The sequence below is a fragment of the Alnus glutinosa genome, chromosome 11 (assembly GCF_958979055.1).
Source record: "Alnus glutinosa chromosome 11, dhAlnGlut1.1, whole genome shotgun sequence".
Taxonomy (NCBI): domain Eukaryota; kingdom Viridiplantae; phylum Streptophyta; class Magnoliopsida; order Fagales; family Betulaceae; genus Alnus; species Alnus glutinosa.
Genome location: NC_084896.1, coordinates 18,237,186 through 18,253,545, shown reverse-complemented (window position 1 = coordinate 18,253,545; position 16,360 = coordinate 18,237,186). Strand labels below are relative to the sequence as shown.

The 16,360-nt window shown below is 34.1% G+C and overlaps 1 long non-coding RNA gene and 1 pseudogene across 1 annotated transcript; one reads left to right on the top strand and one right to left on the bottom strand.

Moving 5' to 3' along the window:
* The first annotated feature begins 446 nt into the window (after positions 1-446).
* Positions 447-6,246, top strand: LOC133882440 (uncharacterized). Its single transcript, XR_009902666.1, has 3 exons — positions 447-818; positions 4,619-4,691; positions 5,988-6,246. It is a non-coding gene; the product is annotated as an uncharacterized LOC133882440 (long non-coding RNA).
* A 6,327-nt stretch (positions 6,247-12,573) lies between these two features.
* On the bottom strand, positions 12,574-15,171 carry LOC133881798 (rust resistance kinase Lr10-like; annotated as a pseudogene).
* Between the last annotated feature and the right edge of the window lie 1,189 nt (positions 15,172-16,360).

The following is a 16,360-nucleotide window of genomic DNA, read 5'->3' as shown; positions in this document are numbered from 1 at the left end:
AAATCACATTTATTAAATATGATGGAAATAGTCTGGTATTTTTAGTGATTATAAATATGTAATTGAAATGAAAGAGCCTAAAATAAAATAATAGAAATTGAAATAATAATTATATTCCAGGTAGTAATATTTATGTTATGAAAATAAAATACGAAGGGTTAAAATGGATAATTATTATAATAGGTCACGATTGAATAAATAATTAATCACATTTGTAAAAGTATTGTTAAAATTAAATGTGGGGTTACGTATTAATTACTAAAAGATAGGATTCTAATAGCATGGGGTCCTAGTATAATTTATGAAAGTCTGACTATTAAAATAAATAGGTAATCTCCTTCTGCTGCCACATGTCGCTACCCAGTTGGTCGTGAGGATTTGACTTTCTTCTCCCAATCACTGATAAGGTGCCCATGTCACCTTATTACCTTTCTTTACCGTCTTCTTTCTCTCCCCCACGCGTGATCTCCCTTCTTTCCCCCTCACCATCGCATATTTTTCTTCTTCTTCTTACTTTTCTTTCTTCTCCCCCTCTCGGCCGAACCATCTCTCTCTCTCTTCTCTCTTCTTCTTCCTTCGATCACGCCCAAACCTGCAGCATCTGAACTCTCACACACACATACTTGAACCCACACACACCCGTGGCAGAGAAAGTCGAGAGTGTTGAGCTGAGTGAAACCCAGCGCGCGAGAGAGAGTGAACCTGTGTGTGGGAGGTGGGTTTGGCCGTGGGTGGTGCGATGATGGAAGCTATGGTGGTTGGGCCACCATCGGGGCATGGAGGCAGCGGTTAGGGCAATGTATTCCGGCCATATTTCGGTGAGATTCCTCTCCCTTTGTCTTTGATTTTGCTTGGATTTCCATTTGATTTCTTCGTAAAACCGAATGGGTTCCTGCTTGGGGTTGATTTTTACCGATTGTGGTTGGTTGTGTGTGGGTGTTACGGCCAAGCTCAGTTTCGGGTGGAAACTATGGGTTGGTTTTCGATAGTTTTTCCTTGTGATCTGATGAGAAAAAGGTCACGACAGTTTTGATGTTTGATTTGGAGTTTTGGAATGGGTCTCGAAATTTTGGAGGGTTTTCTTGGCAAGAACCGAAAGGGTCATTTGTTGGTTGGATTTTTGATTTGGGTCTTTCTCTTTAGTTTTTGTAGCAATCACATGCTGCGTATTTGGGGTTTTGAGGCTTTTGTTGGTTGATTGATGACCGGATTAGTCATTGAATCTTCGGGTTGTTTCGGTTGCTGATTCCTTGAAATTGGGTGCTTGTTTTGGCTTATATTAGCTGCATGAATTGTTGTTTATTGTGAAATTGATGCTGAGCCTAGGTGGTGAATTCTGGTCATGGGTTTTTGAGAATAAAATTTTGATAATTATGGTTTTTGGTCGATTGGGTTGAGGATTATGTGGTGTTGTTTTTGATGATTTGTTATTAAGGATTAATGGCTTTTAATTAGTGTTTTGCTGACTGATTTTATAACTGGTTGAGTTAGTTAAATATTAATTTTGTGATGTTGGCGGGATGTTTTGTAGTATGTTTACTGTGATTGGTTGAGTATTGGCTGATTCGGGTTGTAATTCTAGGGTTGAGTTTACCGATTGATGGTTGTGGAAGTTGGTCTATTTGGTTTTTAATTATTTTGCCTATGGATGATATGGGTTGTATATGATGGTTGGATGGATGAAATGAAGGCTTTTGGTGTGTTGGCCGGATGATTTTGATTTATGATTGCTGAAATTTTGATGGTTCGATTTGAAGGAAAATCTTGCCACATTTGATGTTGTATTTTAGGGCTTAGCTTGGTGATTTATAGTTTGAGTTTTGAGGAATGTATGGGCTGATTTTGATGAGTGTTTTAATGGAATTCAAATATGATTTGGATGGGTAGTTTAATGATAAATGATTAATGATTATTTGTTAAGGATTGAAGTTAATGTTTGTGATTGATTGGTTGGCATTTTGGTATTGATTTGGTGAACCTTGTTGGCTTTGGTTGTGTGATGGATTATAAAAGTAAATTCCAGTCTTCATGTAAATTGTTGAGAGTTGGTTTTCATAGTAAAATTGATAGGTATGCATTAGGCTTTGGTGAAAATTTTATCATGAAGCATAATGGATTTTAAAAGTAAATGGTGGTTTAATGATGATAATTACTATGAGATTTTGGGTAAAAGATATGGGGTTATTCCCACTTGAGAGAGAAGTTAGTCTTGATATGTAGATAAGGATTTTGGCTATGTGTTGGATAAAATTGAAGCAATTAAAGTTAGATTCTTTATTATGTTTCATTTGGAGTTTAAAAGAAAATGAATTGTCAATTAGTGTTGTATCCTGTATCTTTGGACGGTGGCCTTTTTGTCACCTTTGTCGATTAACTTTTCTGATTTTCTTGTTTGTTTTTCTTTGCCTTCTTAGGCATTTCCTTGTGTATATTTTCAGTGTACTTAAGGGCGCCTTAAGCTTTCAATAAAACTTTATTTACTTATAAAAAAAAAATTAGTGTTTAAGGTACTAAGTGAGAAATGAGAAATAAGATAAGGAAAAATAAGTAAATAATAGCTAATGCGTTTAGATCCTATAATCTAGATTATTTGGAAGATTAGAAACTAATAAAGTATTAAATGTAGAGGTTAAGGTTGGAAGAACACAGAGTGGTGATGTTCAATATAATCTTGCGTCAATAAGTATACCTATGTAACTCATAAGAGATAATGAATACAGTAAATACATTTTAGCATTAATAAACAAGATAAAATATGAATCAAGACCTAAATGTTAACCTAATAACAGTTTAGGATACTTAGCTAGTTTTAGAAGCGAGTGACGCAACGTGTGAGCAACGTGTGAAATTGGCTAGGTTGATTTGCTAGAATTGTTGGAATTTTATATGGTTTATGTTATAATTCTTTGATGGTGCTTTATTAAATTTTATTGATGATGTTCGGTTGGTTGGATTTGTGGTTCTAGGATGGGTTCTCTAATTCTCTTTGGGTTTTGGGGTATGGATTGAGGAGTGGTTTTGTGGGATATTGTTTGGAATGGTGGGGGCAATTTTATGGGTTAATCTAGTTAGAAATTCTGGATTTGTTGTGGCCGTGTGTGCTGGAATGGATTGTTGTTGTTGGAAGATCTATTGGTGTTGGTTGTAATTAGATTTCTAAGGAGGTGTCTTTGGTAAAGGGTGAAGCTTGGCTAGAGTTGGTAGAAATTAGGTTGTGGTAAATGAGATTTTGAAGGTATAAATATGGTTTGCTAAATAATTATAGTTAATCCTTTGTTATTTGTTGGAGGATCTATTCCATATTGAAAACGATAATATCTAGGGAAATGGTTGGCTCTTGATGTGTAGCTTGAGGTTTAGGCCTTTATATTTTGGCCTCATGATGTAATGGTTAAATGTAGGAATAGGTAGATAAAGTATCGAACATATTAGTAATGGTATTTAAGGTTAAGAAACGAAATAATGTTACAAACCTAAAGTCTAAGGTTTATATCAAAGGAAGACAACAATCTAATAAGAATGTCAAAGAGTTATAGATTTCCCAAATAACCTTATGTTGGTAAATATAAGTTAGTAAGCTTATAGAAACACAAGTGTAATATGAATTCATTATGTGACGACTTAATAGCTAATTCACCTATCCATGTACACTAAGTGTTTTAGTGTATCATCGGATTATGTTTAAGCATTGAATGTATATATGTATATATATACATATGCATATGCATATGTTTGGAAAGTTAATGTTCCCTCGAGAGTGGCTTTCTTTGTTTGGATGGCAACTTTAGGGAAATCTTTAACTTTGGATAACCTTCGAAAGAGAAACATTATCGTGATGGATTGGTGCTCTATGTGTAAGACCGCTGGAGAATCCATTGATCATTTGTTTCTGCATTGTATGGTGGCTACAGAATTGTGGAGGGCGCTTCTGCAATTGTTTGGGGGTGGAGTGGGTAATGCCGGGGTCGGTGAAAGACATGTTGGGGAGTTGGAGGGGCCAGAAGGGTAATCGGACTTCGATACAGATTTGGCGCATGGCTCCGTTGTGTTTGATGTGGTGCGTTTGGAGGGAACGGAATGCTCGCTGTTTTGAAGATTGTGAGACTGATTTGTTGAATCTGAAGAGAAAGATGCTTCAAATGTTGTTTATATGGAGAGATAGAATTAAGTTAATGCATGATTGTTCCTATTTTGATTTCTTAGATAGATGTTCTCTATGTTCTTTACATTAGGGGTTCCTTGTATACATCCTGTGTACTTTGGGTTGCGCCCCTTTGCACCTTTTCAATATATTTTACTTATCAAAAAAAATATGCATATGTATGAGTTAAATATATATGTTGTGAACTTAGTAAATAAGCAACACGCTATAAAAATGTTTAGGAATAATAATGTGACACAACAATAATAAATGAGCTAATTAAATAATAGATGCGTCTTTTAGTTAATAAATAAGATAAGACGCGAACCTATAACGAACGTCTAATATAATAATAGCTTAAGGTGTGTAGCTAGCTTTAGAAGCGAGTGACGTGACGTGTCGTGTGAGCATGCATGTAGTTTATGTGTCATAGGGTTTAGGTTCAATAGCATAGTCTAATGTTACCAATGTTTGCAGGATCGTGTCATAGTTGGAGACTTCAACGGGTTCTCCAATGTAGAGTTCGAGTCGTGAGTCCAATGCAGCCAAGGTGGGTATTCCACTCACTAAGAAAATATATATTTTTATATGTATTGGTTTGATAAAAATATATATATTGTTTATGAAACCGAACCAACCATATGATGAAATGTATGTTTTGAGATGATTTGATTAGTTTCGATTATGTTCAAATATTATCAATGATGTTTAAGAATTGATGCATGAGTGAAAGGTGTTAATTGATTTAAAGTGTTTGAGTATGTTTTGCGGTTGAGATTTAAATTATGCAAATTGTTTGAGAACATGTCATGTTGAAACTGTTCAGTTTTTTGAAGAGAATATGTTTTGAATGATTTCAAAGTGTTGGATAAAATGTTGGATTTGTTTAGTGTTAAGAGGACGTGATTTAACAACTGCATGATTTGAGCATGATACAGTAGTGAAATATATACTGGTCAAGCACGGAACATTGAGCATGTAGTATAGAGCATACATCAACAGTAGTACAGCAGTAAAGGAGCAGGATACACAGTAAAACAGCAGTTATCAGCATCGTGGGGGACCGAAGCCCCAGTAGACCCAGTCATGCATATCATGTATAGCATTGTTTAATGAGTGATGTTTTTATGTTATGAGTAGATTTTACTAGACGTGTTGGTATTCATAAGTGTCTTAAATGAAAAGCGCTTATGTATATTTCTATCGGATAGTCATGTGTTAAGGTCATACATTGAACTTGAAAGTACATGGATACATGATTGCCCGAGTGCGAGTAATGGCATGTCTATGAGTAGAAAGGTTGATTGTTCTTGTTCTCCGGGAAAGACGTGTTAGCATGATTGAGTTTAGCTCTAGTGCTCTCATGATCTACTGGCGTCAAGGCACGAAGCTGAAATACGATTAGAGATGGTGTTGCGATTGTTTTGTTGACGGATGTTGTCCTAGTACGGAAGAGTAAGATGCCATGTTCTTTGCTTAAGACTTATGTGTATACGTGATATCTGTGATTGAGTGATGTGTGCACATATGTCCAAGCGACCGATGAAAAGTATTATTATAGAAGGGTCTATATGTAGAATCTTCCAAGCGGTAGATTGGAACTTCTACATATGTTCACAGCTATATAGTATGTTTTAAATGTTTTCTGAATAGTCGGTGTTTGCTGCATTAGCTGTTGGTAAATTGTGGCTAATATAGTGCTTGCACGACTAAAAATAAAATAAATGTTGGTTTTTTGTGAAAACTCAGTTAGTCTTATACCACTGAGGTCTTAGTATGAGGTATACTAAGGCGGTGAACTCATTATTTCACCTATGCGGATGTGGATACCACCACAACCGTGTAGATGATGTTTCTTTGGCTGCAGGTACTACGGTATAGTCGATGGGTCGGTAGCAGTGTGCTTGAGATATTATGACTGAAGCTCGCCGCGACAGTTGTAATGGTCGGACCACGGGTTGTCCACTATTTTATAGGTTTGGTATGGCTTGTGACGTTTGTGTCACTTATTCTTTGTTAAGTCATTATTGTTATGTAAATATTGTGTTAATAAGACTCAAACAGATAGATGTTAAATGGCTCAATATTGTAATTAATTTGTGTTAGATGTATAAGTTGTAATTTTCGCTATTCAGATTTATGTTTTCCGCTGCATAGATAGATGTATGTTATACTCTGATTATCAGGTACATGTTATGGGGCATGTGTCATATGTTGGCTGAGCGACACATAGTCGTGCCACTGCGATGACTCGTTTTACGTTTTGTATATAAAAAAAAAAAAAACGGGTCATCACATAAGTGTTTGCAGGCTAGTGTCTGGATTGAAGACTTTGATTGGTTCTCCAATGTTGAATCCAAGTGGCTAGAATCCAGTGAATGCTCGAGTCAAGAGTCCAATGCAGCCAATGTGATATTTTACTCACTGAGAAACTATTATTTTTATGTATTATAGGATTGCAATATATATATATATATATATATATATATATATATATATATATATATATATATATATATATATATATATATATATATATATATATATATATTATTTTGTAAATCCGAACCAACTGTATATTGAATATATCTATTTTGGTTGATTTGAGTAGTTTTAATTATGTTCAAATAATATCAATGATGTTATGAAATTATGCATGAATGAAAGGTGTTGAATTGATTTAAAGTGTTTGAATGTGTGTTGCAGTTGTGATTTAAATTATGCAAAGTACAATGATAAAATTACATGTTGATTGGTTTATCGTATTTGAAAAAAATCATGATTTACAAACAATAGGAGTATAGATTTTGAATTGTAAAGCATAAAGCATAAACATAATAATGAAAGAGAGGGTAAGCCTCACAATGAATAAAAAGACTATCATGAGCATGCATATCATTGTTTAAATTGTGTGAGGTTTTCATGATATAGAATATTGTAGTTTTTATACTAGAGGTATTAGTATGCCTAAGAGTTTTAATGGAAAAGAGCTTATGTATACTTCTATCGTTTGGTTGCATGATTTAAAAATGTTGAGCTTGAATGTACAAGGGTATTTTCATTGTTCGGGTATGAGTAATACAGTGTCCTGGAAGTAGGTAGATGGATTGTCATTGACATGTAGTTGTAATGCCCTAGGATTCAGTGTTACTCGTATTCGGGGGATGATAGTATGCTTGTACTAAAGAGTGAAATGACATGTTTTAAGCTTGATGTGCTTGGATGTGACGCTATTGGTTGGGGTATCAGTGTGTCTTGGGAGTAGATAGATAGATTATTGTTGGTACAACAGTGAGAAGTGCTTGGATATTGGAGTTTTACTGTAGTAACCGTATGGACAACTATGTGTCATAGACATGAAGTTGTAATGCCCTGAACCATGGTGATATCACAGTTGGTAATGTTAAATCTCTGTGCATTTGAGCTACCAACATAAAAGTATTATTGTAGATGGGTCGATATGTAGAAGCTTTCAAGGTGGGATGATTGAAACTTCTATATATGTTCACAGCTATATAATATGCTTTAAATGTTTTATATTACCTGGTGTTTGCTATATCAGCCATTGGAGGTTTTTCAAACAAAAGTTAATAAAATTAGTAGCTGTTATAGTACTCGTAAGACTATAAAGGAAAAGTTGGTTCATTGGGAAAACTCAGCTAGTTTAATATCACTGAGGTTTCGATATTATGTACTGAGACAGTGAACTTATCTTTTCACCTATATGGATAAGGCAAACCTCCACAACCGTATAGATAATATTCTTGTGGCTCCAGAACTTTGGTCGTAGTTGGTTGTGTTGTAGAAGTGTACCTAGGATATTATGACTGAAGCTCGCCGCGATGGTTGTAATTAGCAAACCACAGGTTGTCCACCTGCTCTTAGGTTTGCTTTATGACTTGTGACGTTTGTGTCAATTATTCTTGTAAAGCCATTTCTGTTATGTATTTATATTGATAAAAGATTTAAACAGATAAATCTTAAATGACTCTTGTTGTAATTAATTTATAATAGATATTTTTTTTTATAGGTAATTAAAGTTTTATTGAGGAAAGAAGCGTAAGGCGCCTCTAAGTACACATGTGATATACAAGGAGAACCAAAGCTAACTCGAAAACCCAACAAACAACCAAAACAACAGGAAAAGTACACCCAAGGACCCGAAAAAACAAACCACAAAACCCCCAAGGCATACAACCCTACATCACATGGGTCTTGCCTTTCCTACGCCTAGAAGAAGTTTTAGAATTGCCATAATTAACTAAAGTTTTTGACATTTCTCATATATTTCTGTACATGGTATGAAAATTCCACATGATAGAGTTCTCGAGATGGATGAGCCACCTTATCCAAATTATAACTCGAGGACGAGTGTTTTTGAAGTGGGGGAGACTTGTAGGATAAACGAGATGTGTAGAGCATTCTGCTATAAATTGACTTGAACTTTGCTAAAAGTCTTTGTCTTGTAGTCCTCTTTTTGTATTTTTATTTAAATTTAATTGGCTAATTCTAGTGGCTCATAAAGTGACATTTCTCTCTATGGTATGAAAATTCCACATGATACAAAAGAGTCCAACTAAAGTTTTTGACATTTCTCATATATTTCTCTACACAGCATGAAAATTCCACATGATAAAGTTCTCTAGATGGATGGGCCACCTTGTCCAAATTATAACTTGAGGACGAGTGTTTTTGAAGTGGGGCAGACTTGTTCTTGGGTAAACGAGATGTATAGAGCATTTTGCTATAAATTGGCTTGAACTTTACTAAAAGTCTTTGTCTTGTAGTCTTCTTTTTGCATTTTTATTAAAATTTAATTGGATATACATAAGTAAGGTTTCTGTATCCGGTATGATAGAATGACACAATGAAATAGAATTGGATTAGTTTCTTTAAGAAATTAGCCTTAAAAAAAATTCAAGTCACCTTTTCGATTAATTAATGGATTCATTTTTTTATTTTTTTATTTTTTCATGTTGTAGCTATTCTGGACATGGTAGCAGAACCAATGTACATCAGTAAGAACCTATATCTCTCTTTTGATTTTTTTTTTCTTTTTAATAAACATATCGTTCTTTAAACTGTGATGTTATTACTGATGTTTACATAATAAAAATACGACAAATACTCTATTTTCAATTTTAAAAGAAATACCGAGTTTTAATTCTATGTTTCCATATATTGATGTTATTCTTTTCTTTGTCAAAACAGTAGCATAGAAACTCTATCCATCATATTACAATGGTAAGATTTCGATACCAAAAAATTATTTGCAAGATTGTATACAATAACATAGAAATGGATTGATTGTCCTTGATGATGAAGCAAGTAGAGGATAACCATGTGCTTGGGAAACGGTTGATCTCAAACTTTTAGGTTTTGTTTAGATTTATGAAACAATGAGGAAAAGGAAAACGTTAAATCTATCACCACTTAATCAAAAAGCTTAAGTTAATAGGAATAGATGAATTTAATCATTTAATTATGCTCTAATACTCTCTCTTAATATGTGAGGCTCAACATATGAAATATTTAATTGAAATTAGAAGTGACTGACAGAGACATGACTTGAACTCAGGACATCTGATCTTATATCATGTTAAATCACCACTTGTCTCAAAAGTTTAAGCTGATAAGAAGAGATGAATGTAGTCATTTAATTATATTCTTACAAAAACTACTTTAGATTTCTTAAAAAATTTAAAACTTTAAAAGAAAAATTTTACAAAAAACTTTATTTTTTTAAAAAAAAGAGAGGTGGCTCGACTGGTAGAGGATGGCTGAAACCACCCCCAAGTGCCAAACCTTAAATGAATTTTTTTTCTTCTTCTTTTTGCCCTTGTGGGGTGGCTGAAACCACCCTAGGCCAAACGGGGTTGGCTCGAGCCACCACCAAGGCGCTTGGGGGTGGTTTCGACCACCCTTTTTTTTTTCAAAAAGTTTTTTTTTTTTTTTTTTTTTTTTTTTTTTTTTTTTTAATGTTTTTATTTTTATAATGTATTTAATATTTTTTAGTTTTTTAATTGTTTTATTGTTTAATTTTATTTTTAACGGGGCATAGGACACTTGTCAGTTTCTTAAGGGTGCTGACGTGGATTTTCATGAATTTTTGGACAGAAGTATTATCTCCGTCTTTAGCCATAAACGAAATACTATCTGCTATTCGAAATAAACCACAGGGGCAAAGAATAAAATTTTTAAACCACATGGAATAAAAAAGTATTTAACCCTAAAATTTTTCCTTTGCTTTCCCCAATTGTTTCCTCGATAAGATAGCTAGAAAGGGTTAGTTTTGAAACCTTGTTTACAAGCCTTAGTAAGTAACTAATTCATCGACTGCTGCATCTTTAGCTCAAGGTCATTGAGAAGGCATAGAAACGAACTCAACCTAATTGGAAGTCCAGACATATAAGTAGATCATTCCTTGCAATGCAATGTGACATTCACAAACTTTTATTTTAGCATATAACATCTTTTATTGTTTTCAACTATTATCTTTTACTAAAATGAAGACATAACACATAACACATAACAATTATTGTGGGCTTATCTTGTTTGAACGTTGAACACCCAAAATCTTCATGCACTTGGTAGTTGCTAATTGCTATGTCAAATTGACATGGAAATCGGCAGACAGAAATGCCGATAACGTCTTGGACCTACAAAAATTTCTTAGTGGCTTCTTTTCTTTGTCTTATAGTCTTCTTTTTGTGTTTTTATTAAAATTTAATTGGCTAATTCTAATGGCTCATAAAGTGACATATCTGTCGATCGTATGAAAATTCCACATGATACAAAAAAGTCTAGCTAAAGTTTTTGACATTTCTCATATATATCTGTACATGGCATGAAAATTTCACATGATAGAGTTCTCTAGATGGATGAGCCACCTTATCCAAATTATAACTTGAGGACAAGTGTTTTTGAAGTGGGGGAGACTTGCAGATAAACGAGATGTATAGAGCATTCTGCTATAAATTGGCTTGAACTTTGCTAAAAGTCTTTTGCTTGTAGTACTATTTTTGTATTTTTATTAATAGTTAATGGCATTTTTATTGGGTTTATCAAAGGCCAAAAAAATGTATAAATAACAGTTTTTTCTATTTATGAAGAGTCACCATACAAGATAGACACATTCCTAGGATTTTTTTTATTTTTTATTTTTTAAAATTTAATTATTTTTCTACAATTTTTTTAATTTATTTTTTACTTAATTATTTAAATTAAAAGTTTCGTATCAAGTTAACAACCAGAACAAAAGAAATTCATCAGAAAACAAGAGGAAAAGAGTAAGAAAAAAAAGAAAAAAAAGAAAGAAAGAAAAAGTAAAGACGACAATGTGATATCATTGGTTGGGGACACCAGCGGATGACCGACTCTTCTTTCCTTGTACAATTAGTCGTTAGTTCGTAATCTCTCTTTCTTCCTACCTTCTCCAATTTGCTTCTTTTTCCCCACGTATATATAAGAGAACCCATTTTGTTATGTATTAATTTTTATTATTTTTTAACGGAACATAGGACACGTGGTAAGGGTATTTCAAGACTATAATAAAAAAATGACATTTTTGACACACTTTGATAGTTTGATGGGTTAGTTTAATACTTTTAAAAATTCAGAAGACGATTTTAAAATCGACTATTAGTTTAAAAAGCATTTTTATATTTTTTCCTAAAAAATATTATCCAAATTTATAGTAATTTGAAAACCTAATCGTGAATCCCCATTTGTTGAGTATCAAGCTCATAGGGCAATTTCCCTCAATCTCTTTCTTTTTCTACCGTGCAATACTAATAAATTCCGAACCCACCTTGCCAAATCTAACGCTCAAGAAAACCAATGGTGAATATTAACTCAGTAAAAAAAAAAAAAAAAGGGAAAATCTACCAAGGTTAGAAGCTTACATTCAAAAAAAAATTAAATAAAAAAAGGTAAAAAACAAAAGTTTATATATATATATATATATATAGTAATGCAATACACCTTACTTTTATTATATTTTGCTGATGTGGTACTGATACTATGATAGTCAGTTCTTGGATTTTTTTTTTTTTCCTTTTTAACAATGGCTGATATAAAAGCTCATTAATTATGTCACATTAGCAAAATGAGATAAAAATGTAACTTTTTGAATCTCTCATCAATATTAATTTTGCTACAAATGCCATATACATGTTTTATATAATGCACTGAAAAACAAATTCACTATTAAATTATATAACAGCCTAAGGAATTGACAATTGGAAAGGAAAAAGATTGCTGAAAAAAAAAAATTTACGAGGTACTTTTTTATAATCTTCATATTGCTCTCATATACATTGATACAAGAAAAAACTTGAAGTTGCTACACTGACTATAAGATTAATAAGTTCTAAAGAGTACAAGATGATTGCAATCTATATAATTATCATGCACATCAAGTTCACATACAATTATTTTGATTCTGGGATGACCTCCAACTCACGGTTTAGACGTTTTGTAGGTATATTTGCATTAATTTTTTTCGGCCCGCATGGACGAATGGATTAGGAGGCATAGTTAGTTTATCTACTTTTTCTTCCAACATTTGAACCATAGTTTTCATGGAAGGTTGATCTATTGGGTGCCATTGGATGTACCAGAGTCCTACAATTGCAAGTTTCTTTGCAATTTTAGCATCTCCATCATCCTCAACAAAGATTCGTGTGTCTTTTTTTTGTTCTAAGAAATTATAGATCCATTCTGGAAAGTAGACTTGGCTAGTATTATAATTTGTAACTCCAACATTTTTTCTCCCTCCAACTATTTCAAGTAACAATATTCCAAAGCTATAAACATCTGCTTTAAAAGACATATTCCCAAAATTTCTAGAGAAAACTTCGGGTGCAATGTAACCCACAGTTCCCCTGGCTGTGGTCATGGACACTGCACTTTGATCCTTTCAACACAACTTCGCAAGACCAAAATCAGAAATTTTTGGATTGAAGTTTTGGTCTAGCAAAACATTGTGAGGTTTGATATCGAAATGGAGGATTCGTTGGTTGCATCCTTGGTGAAGATATTCAATTCCTTTTGCTATGCCAATAGCAATATCATGCAGCTTATCCCAATTAAGGATACGGTTCTTGGCGGCCGTTGAAGATATGAACTTTTCTAGCGAATCATTTGGTAAGAACTCATAAACTAAAGCTCTTATAAATCCATCAGCGCAGAAGCCAACCAAGCGAACCACGTTAACATGATGGATCGTACCCATTGTTCCTACCTAATTTATGAATTCTTCCCCGTTTCCCCTGGAAGCGTTGAGGATCTTCACTGCAACATGAATTTCATTGGAAAGCCTTCCTTTGAATACAGTTCCATATGCTCATTCGCCTAACTTCTCAGTAAATTGATTTGTAATCCTTTTAATATCGGCATACGAGTATCTTGTGGGTTTGAAATTTCTGTAATCTTCCAAAAACTTTTCAATCTTCACTTGATGTTGTTTTTCTGCTTTATCATAAGTATAGTAATAGTAGAGAGCAAAGATAACCAGTAATATCACAAATGAACCAAATATGATACCTGCACAATAAGCATTCATGAATCAATAACTTCCATATCCACAATAAGAAGAATTTAAAATAGCCAATAGATGACTCACCAATAATAGCCAACTTTGATAATGCACCTGTCAAAAATTTATCACAATCAACTTCTCATTAGTGTGCATTTCAAAAAATAAATAATCGTTTGCCTAAAAAAATTTTTAAGAGGACTAAACTTGCTATTCAGTGATTTTTCCCGAGTTAACATGTGTATGGTAATCTTTGTAAGCAAATTGTATGTTGATATTCAGGGTGTACATGCGAGCAGATATTAATCAATTGTAATATAAAATCAATATACTTTCAAAAAATTAGAGCTTAAAAAAAAAATTATAACAAACTCAAAACACTTAAAATTAGCCTAAATTATTTTCAAAATCATTTAAAATAGGTTTTAATAGAGATTCAAATTTTTTTCAAAAGACTAAAATAAGCCTAAAAGGCTCGTTATCTAATATGTGGGTAACGAATAATAATTACATGGATGCAAATTTTAAAATAAAAGTGATATCGGTGGAGCTACAAATATTACAAATAATCAAATCAACGTCCACATGTACACCCCCCCTAATTGCTCTCTTGCAAGCTGGTTTCCAACAATTTAGTTGGAAGAGCTACAACTATATTATATGGCCTAATTAAATGCTTTAGCAAAACTCATGGCTTTCACTCGTTAAGTACAAAGGTGGTAATTAATCGGATAGATAGAATACCTTTAGTCTGTATGGGGATATAGCACTGTGTTCCCCATCCACTGCTATTACTCTTCATACATCTCATGCCTTTCCCTTCACGGTGTCTGCATGCCGGAGTCGACCAATTCAACTGAACAAATTTATCATGATGGAGCATTATACCATCTGGAATCGATCGAAGAGTATACATCTTTGTACAAGATATGAGGGACGACGTGATGACATTCATAAAATAAACTTGGTTGGTAGGGCCATTAAGACAAGAGATCAGAAAGATGTGATCCATTTCTTCTCTTGGGGAACAATTGAATAAGGTATAGTCAGAAAGGGAACGATACCTTTCCCTTTCTTCGAATTGGAAAGGCGAGGAATGGTTCAAATCCATCCCCTGAAGCTGCCTTGGGAGGCAATGATGTTGATCATATAAGTGAATTACCTGAGATTTGTAGTCAATCTCTTTGACAAAAAGCTTCACTGAAATCGGCAGCTCCAGCACCGTGTGTTTTGTATCAACGCAGGAGAGATTGAACCCAGGATACCCACAGTGCTCTGGCTGGCTGTTAAGTCGGAAGGGAAATCGAATGGCCGGGCCATGGTCTCCACACCGTGATTCATCACACGCAGTACTTTGGGCTTCTTCAAGGTCTACGGTGAAAGCCAGAAACAAGAACAAGTATGCGATTACCATTTCTAAGCAAATATCCATCTCTGTTCGCCGGAGGGTTTTTCAGCCTCTTTAAAGTCTTCTTCAACTTATAATAAAAAAAAGAAATATAATACAGTATGCGCCTAAATTCCAATTTGTGACGTATGCGCTTACGCCTACATATACATGCATTATTTGCTTTGACCAAGAGTTGTGGAAGCTATACCCCCCCTCTCTCTCTCTCTCTCTCTCTCTCTCTCACACGCCATGGCAAGAGGAATGCTCTTCCCTGCCAGAGGACTCATGATGGTCCTAATTGTTGTTCTTGTCCTAATCCATGAAGCTTGCAGCGCCAACGATAGTGATCATCTATGTGCTCCTTCTTCCTGCGGCACGATCCACAACATAAGCTATCCGTTTCGATTAGAGAGCGATCCAGAAAACTGTGGCGATAAAAGGTATAATCTTTTATGTGAGAATGATCAAACAGTGTTATACTTACATGATGGAAGATACTACGTACGGGAAATTAATTACACCAGCTACACAATCCGAATTGTAGACCCAGGTATTCTGAACGATAATGACTCCTTCATTCCTCGTTATCCTCTGTACTACAGCAATTTCAGCTCAGGGGATCCATATCGATTAAGTTTCTCTCAAACAAGCGTTATGATTTTCGTAAAATGTGAAAACCCAGTGGATTCTCAATATCATTTAAACATTTCTGCATGCTTTCCCAATTCTTCCTTATCAAATTCCAAGAGGTATATATATGTTCTATATATGATGTATTCAGAGTATTTAGGGGACTTGTGCCAAGTAGAGCAAATGCCTCCGTCATCGCGGCCAGATCCAATATTTATAGATGATACCTTTGGAAATAATATTTCATGTACAGACTTCTACAATGAACAACGGGGTTTTGAGCTTTCATGGCACCAAGCTTATTGCGGAAGCTGCAGAGGCGATTGCTACATCCATGGCGCGAACAATGTTACTTGCTATGATCATGGTGGGTAAAAGAATGCACGCGAGAACAATAAGTTATTTCTTTCTTTTCTTAATTATTGGATTTCTCACTCTCATCACTAACCATTCATCCATGCTGCCTATGTAATAAGACATTCATATCATATATATTATATATGATAGAATAACACTGATGTTATTCTTTTCTCTGCAGTCACAACAGTCATTGAGAGACTACGTCAGATATACAAAAGTAAGGTTTCTATAACATGTATGATAGAATGACACAATGAAATAGAATTGGATAAGTTTCTTAAGAAGTTAGCCTTAAAAAATC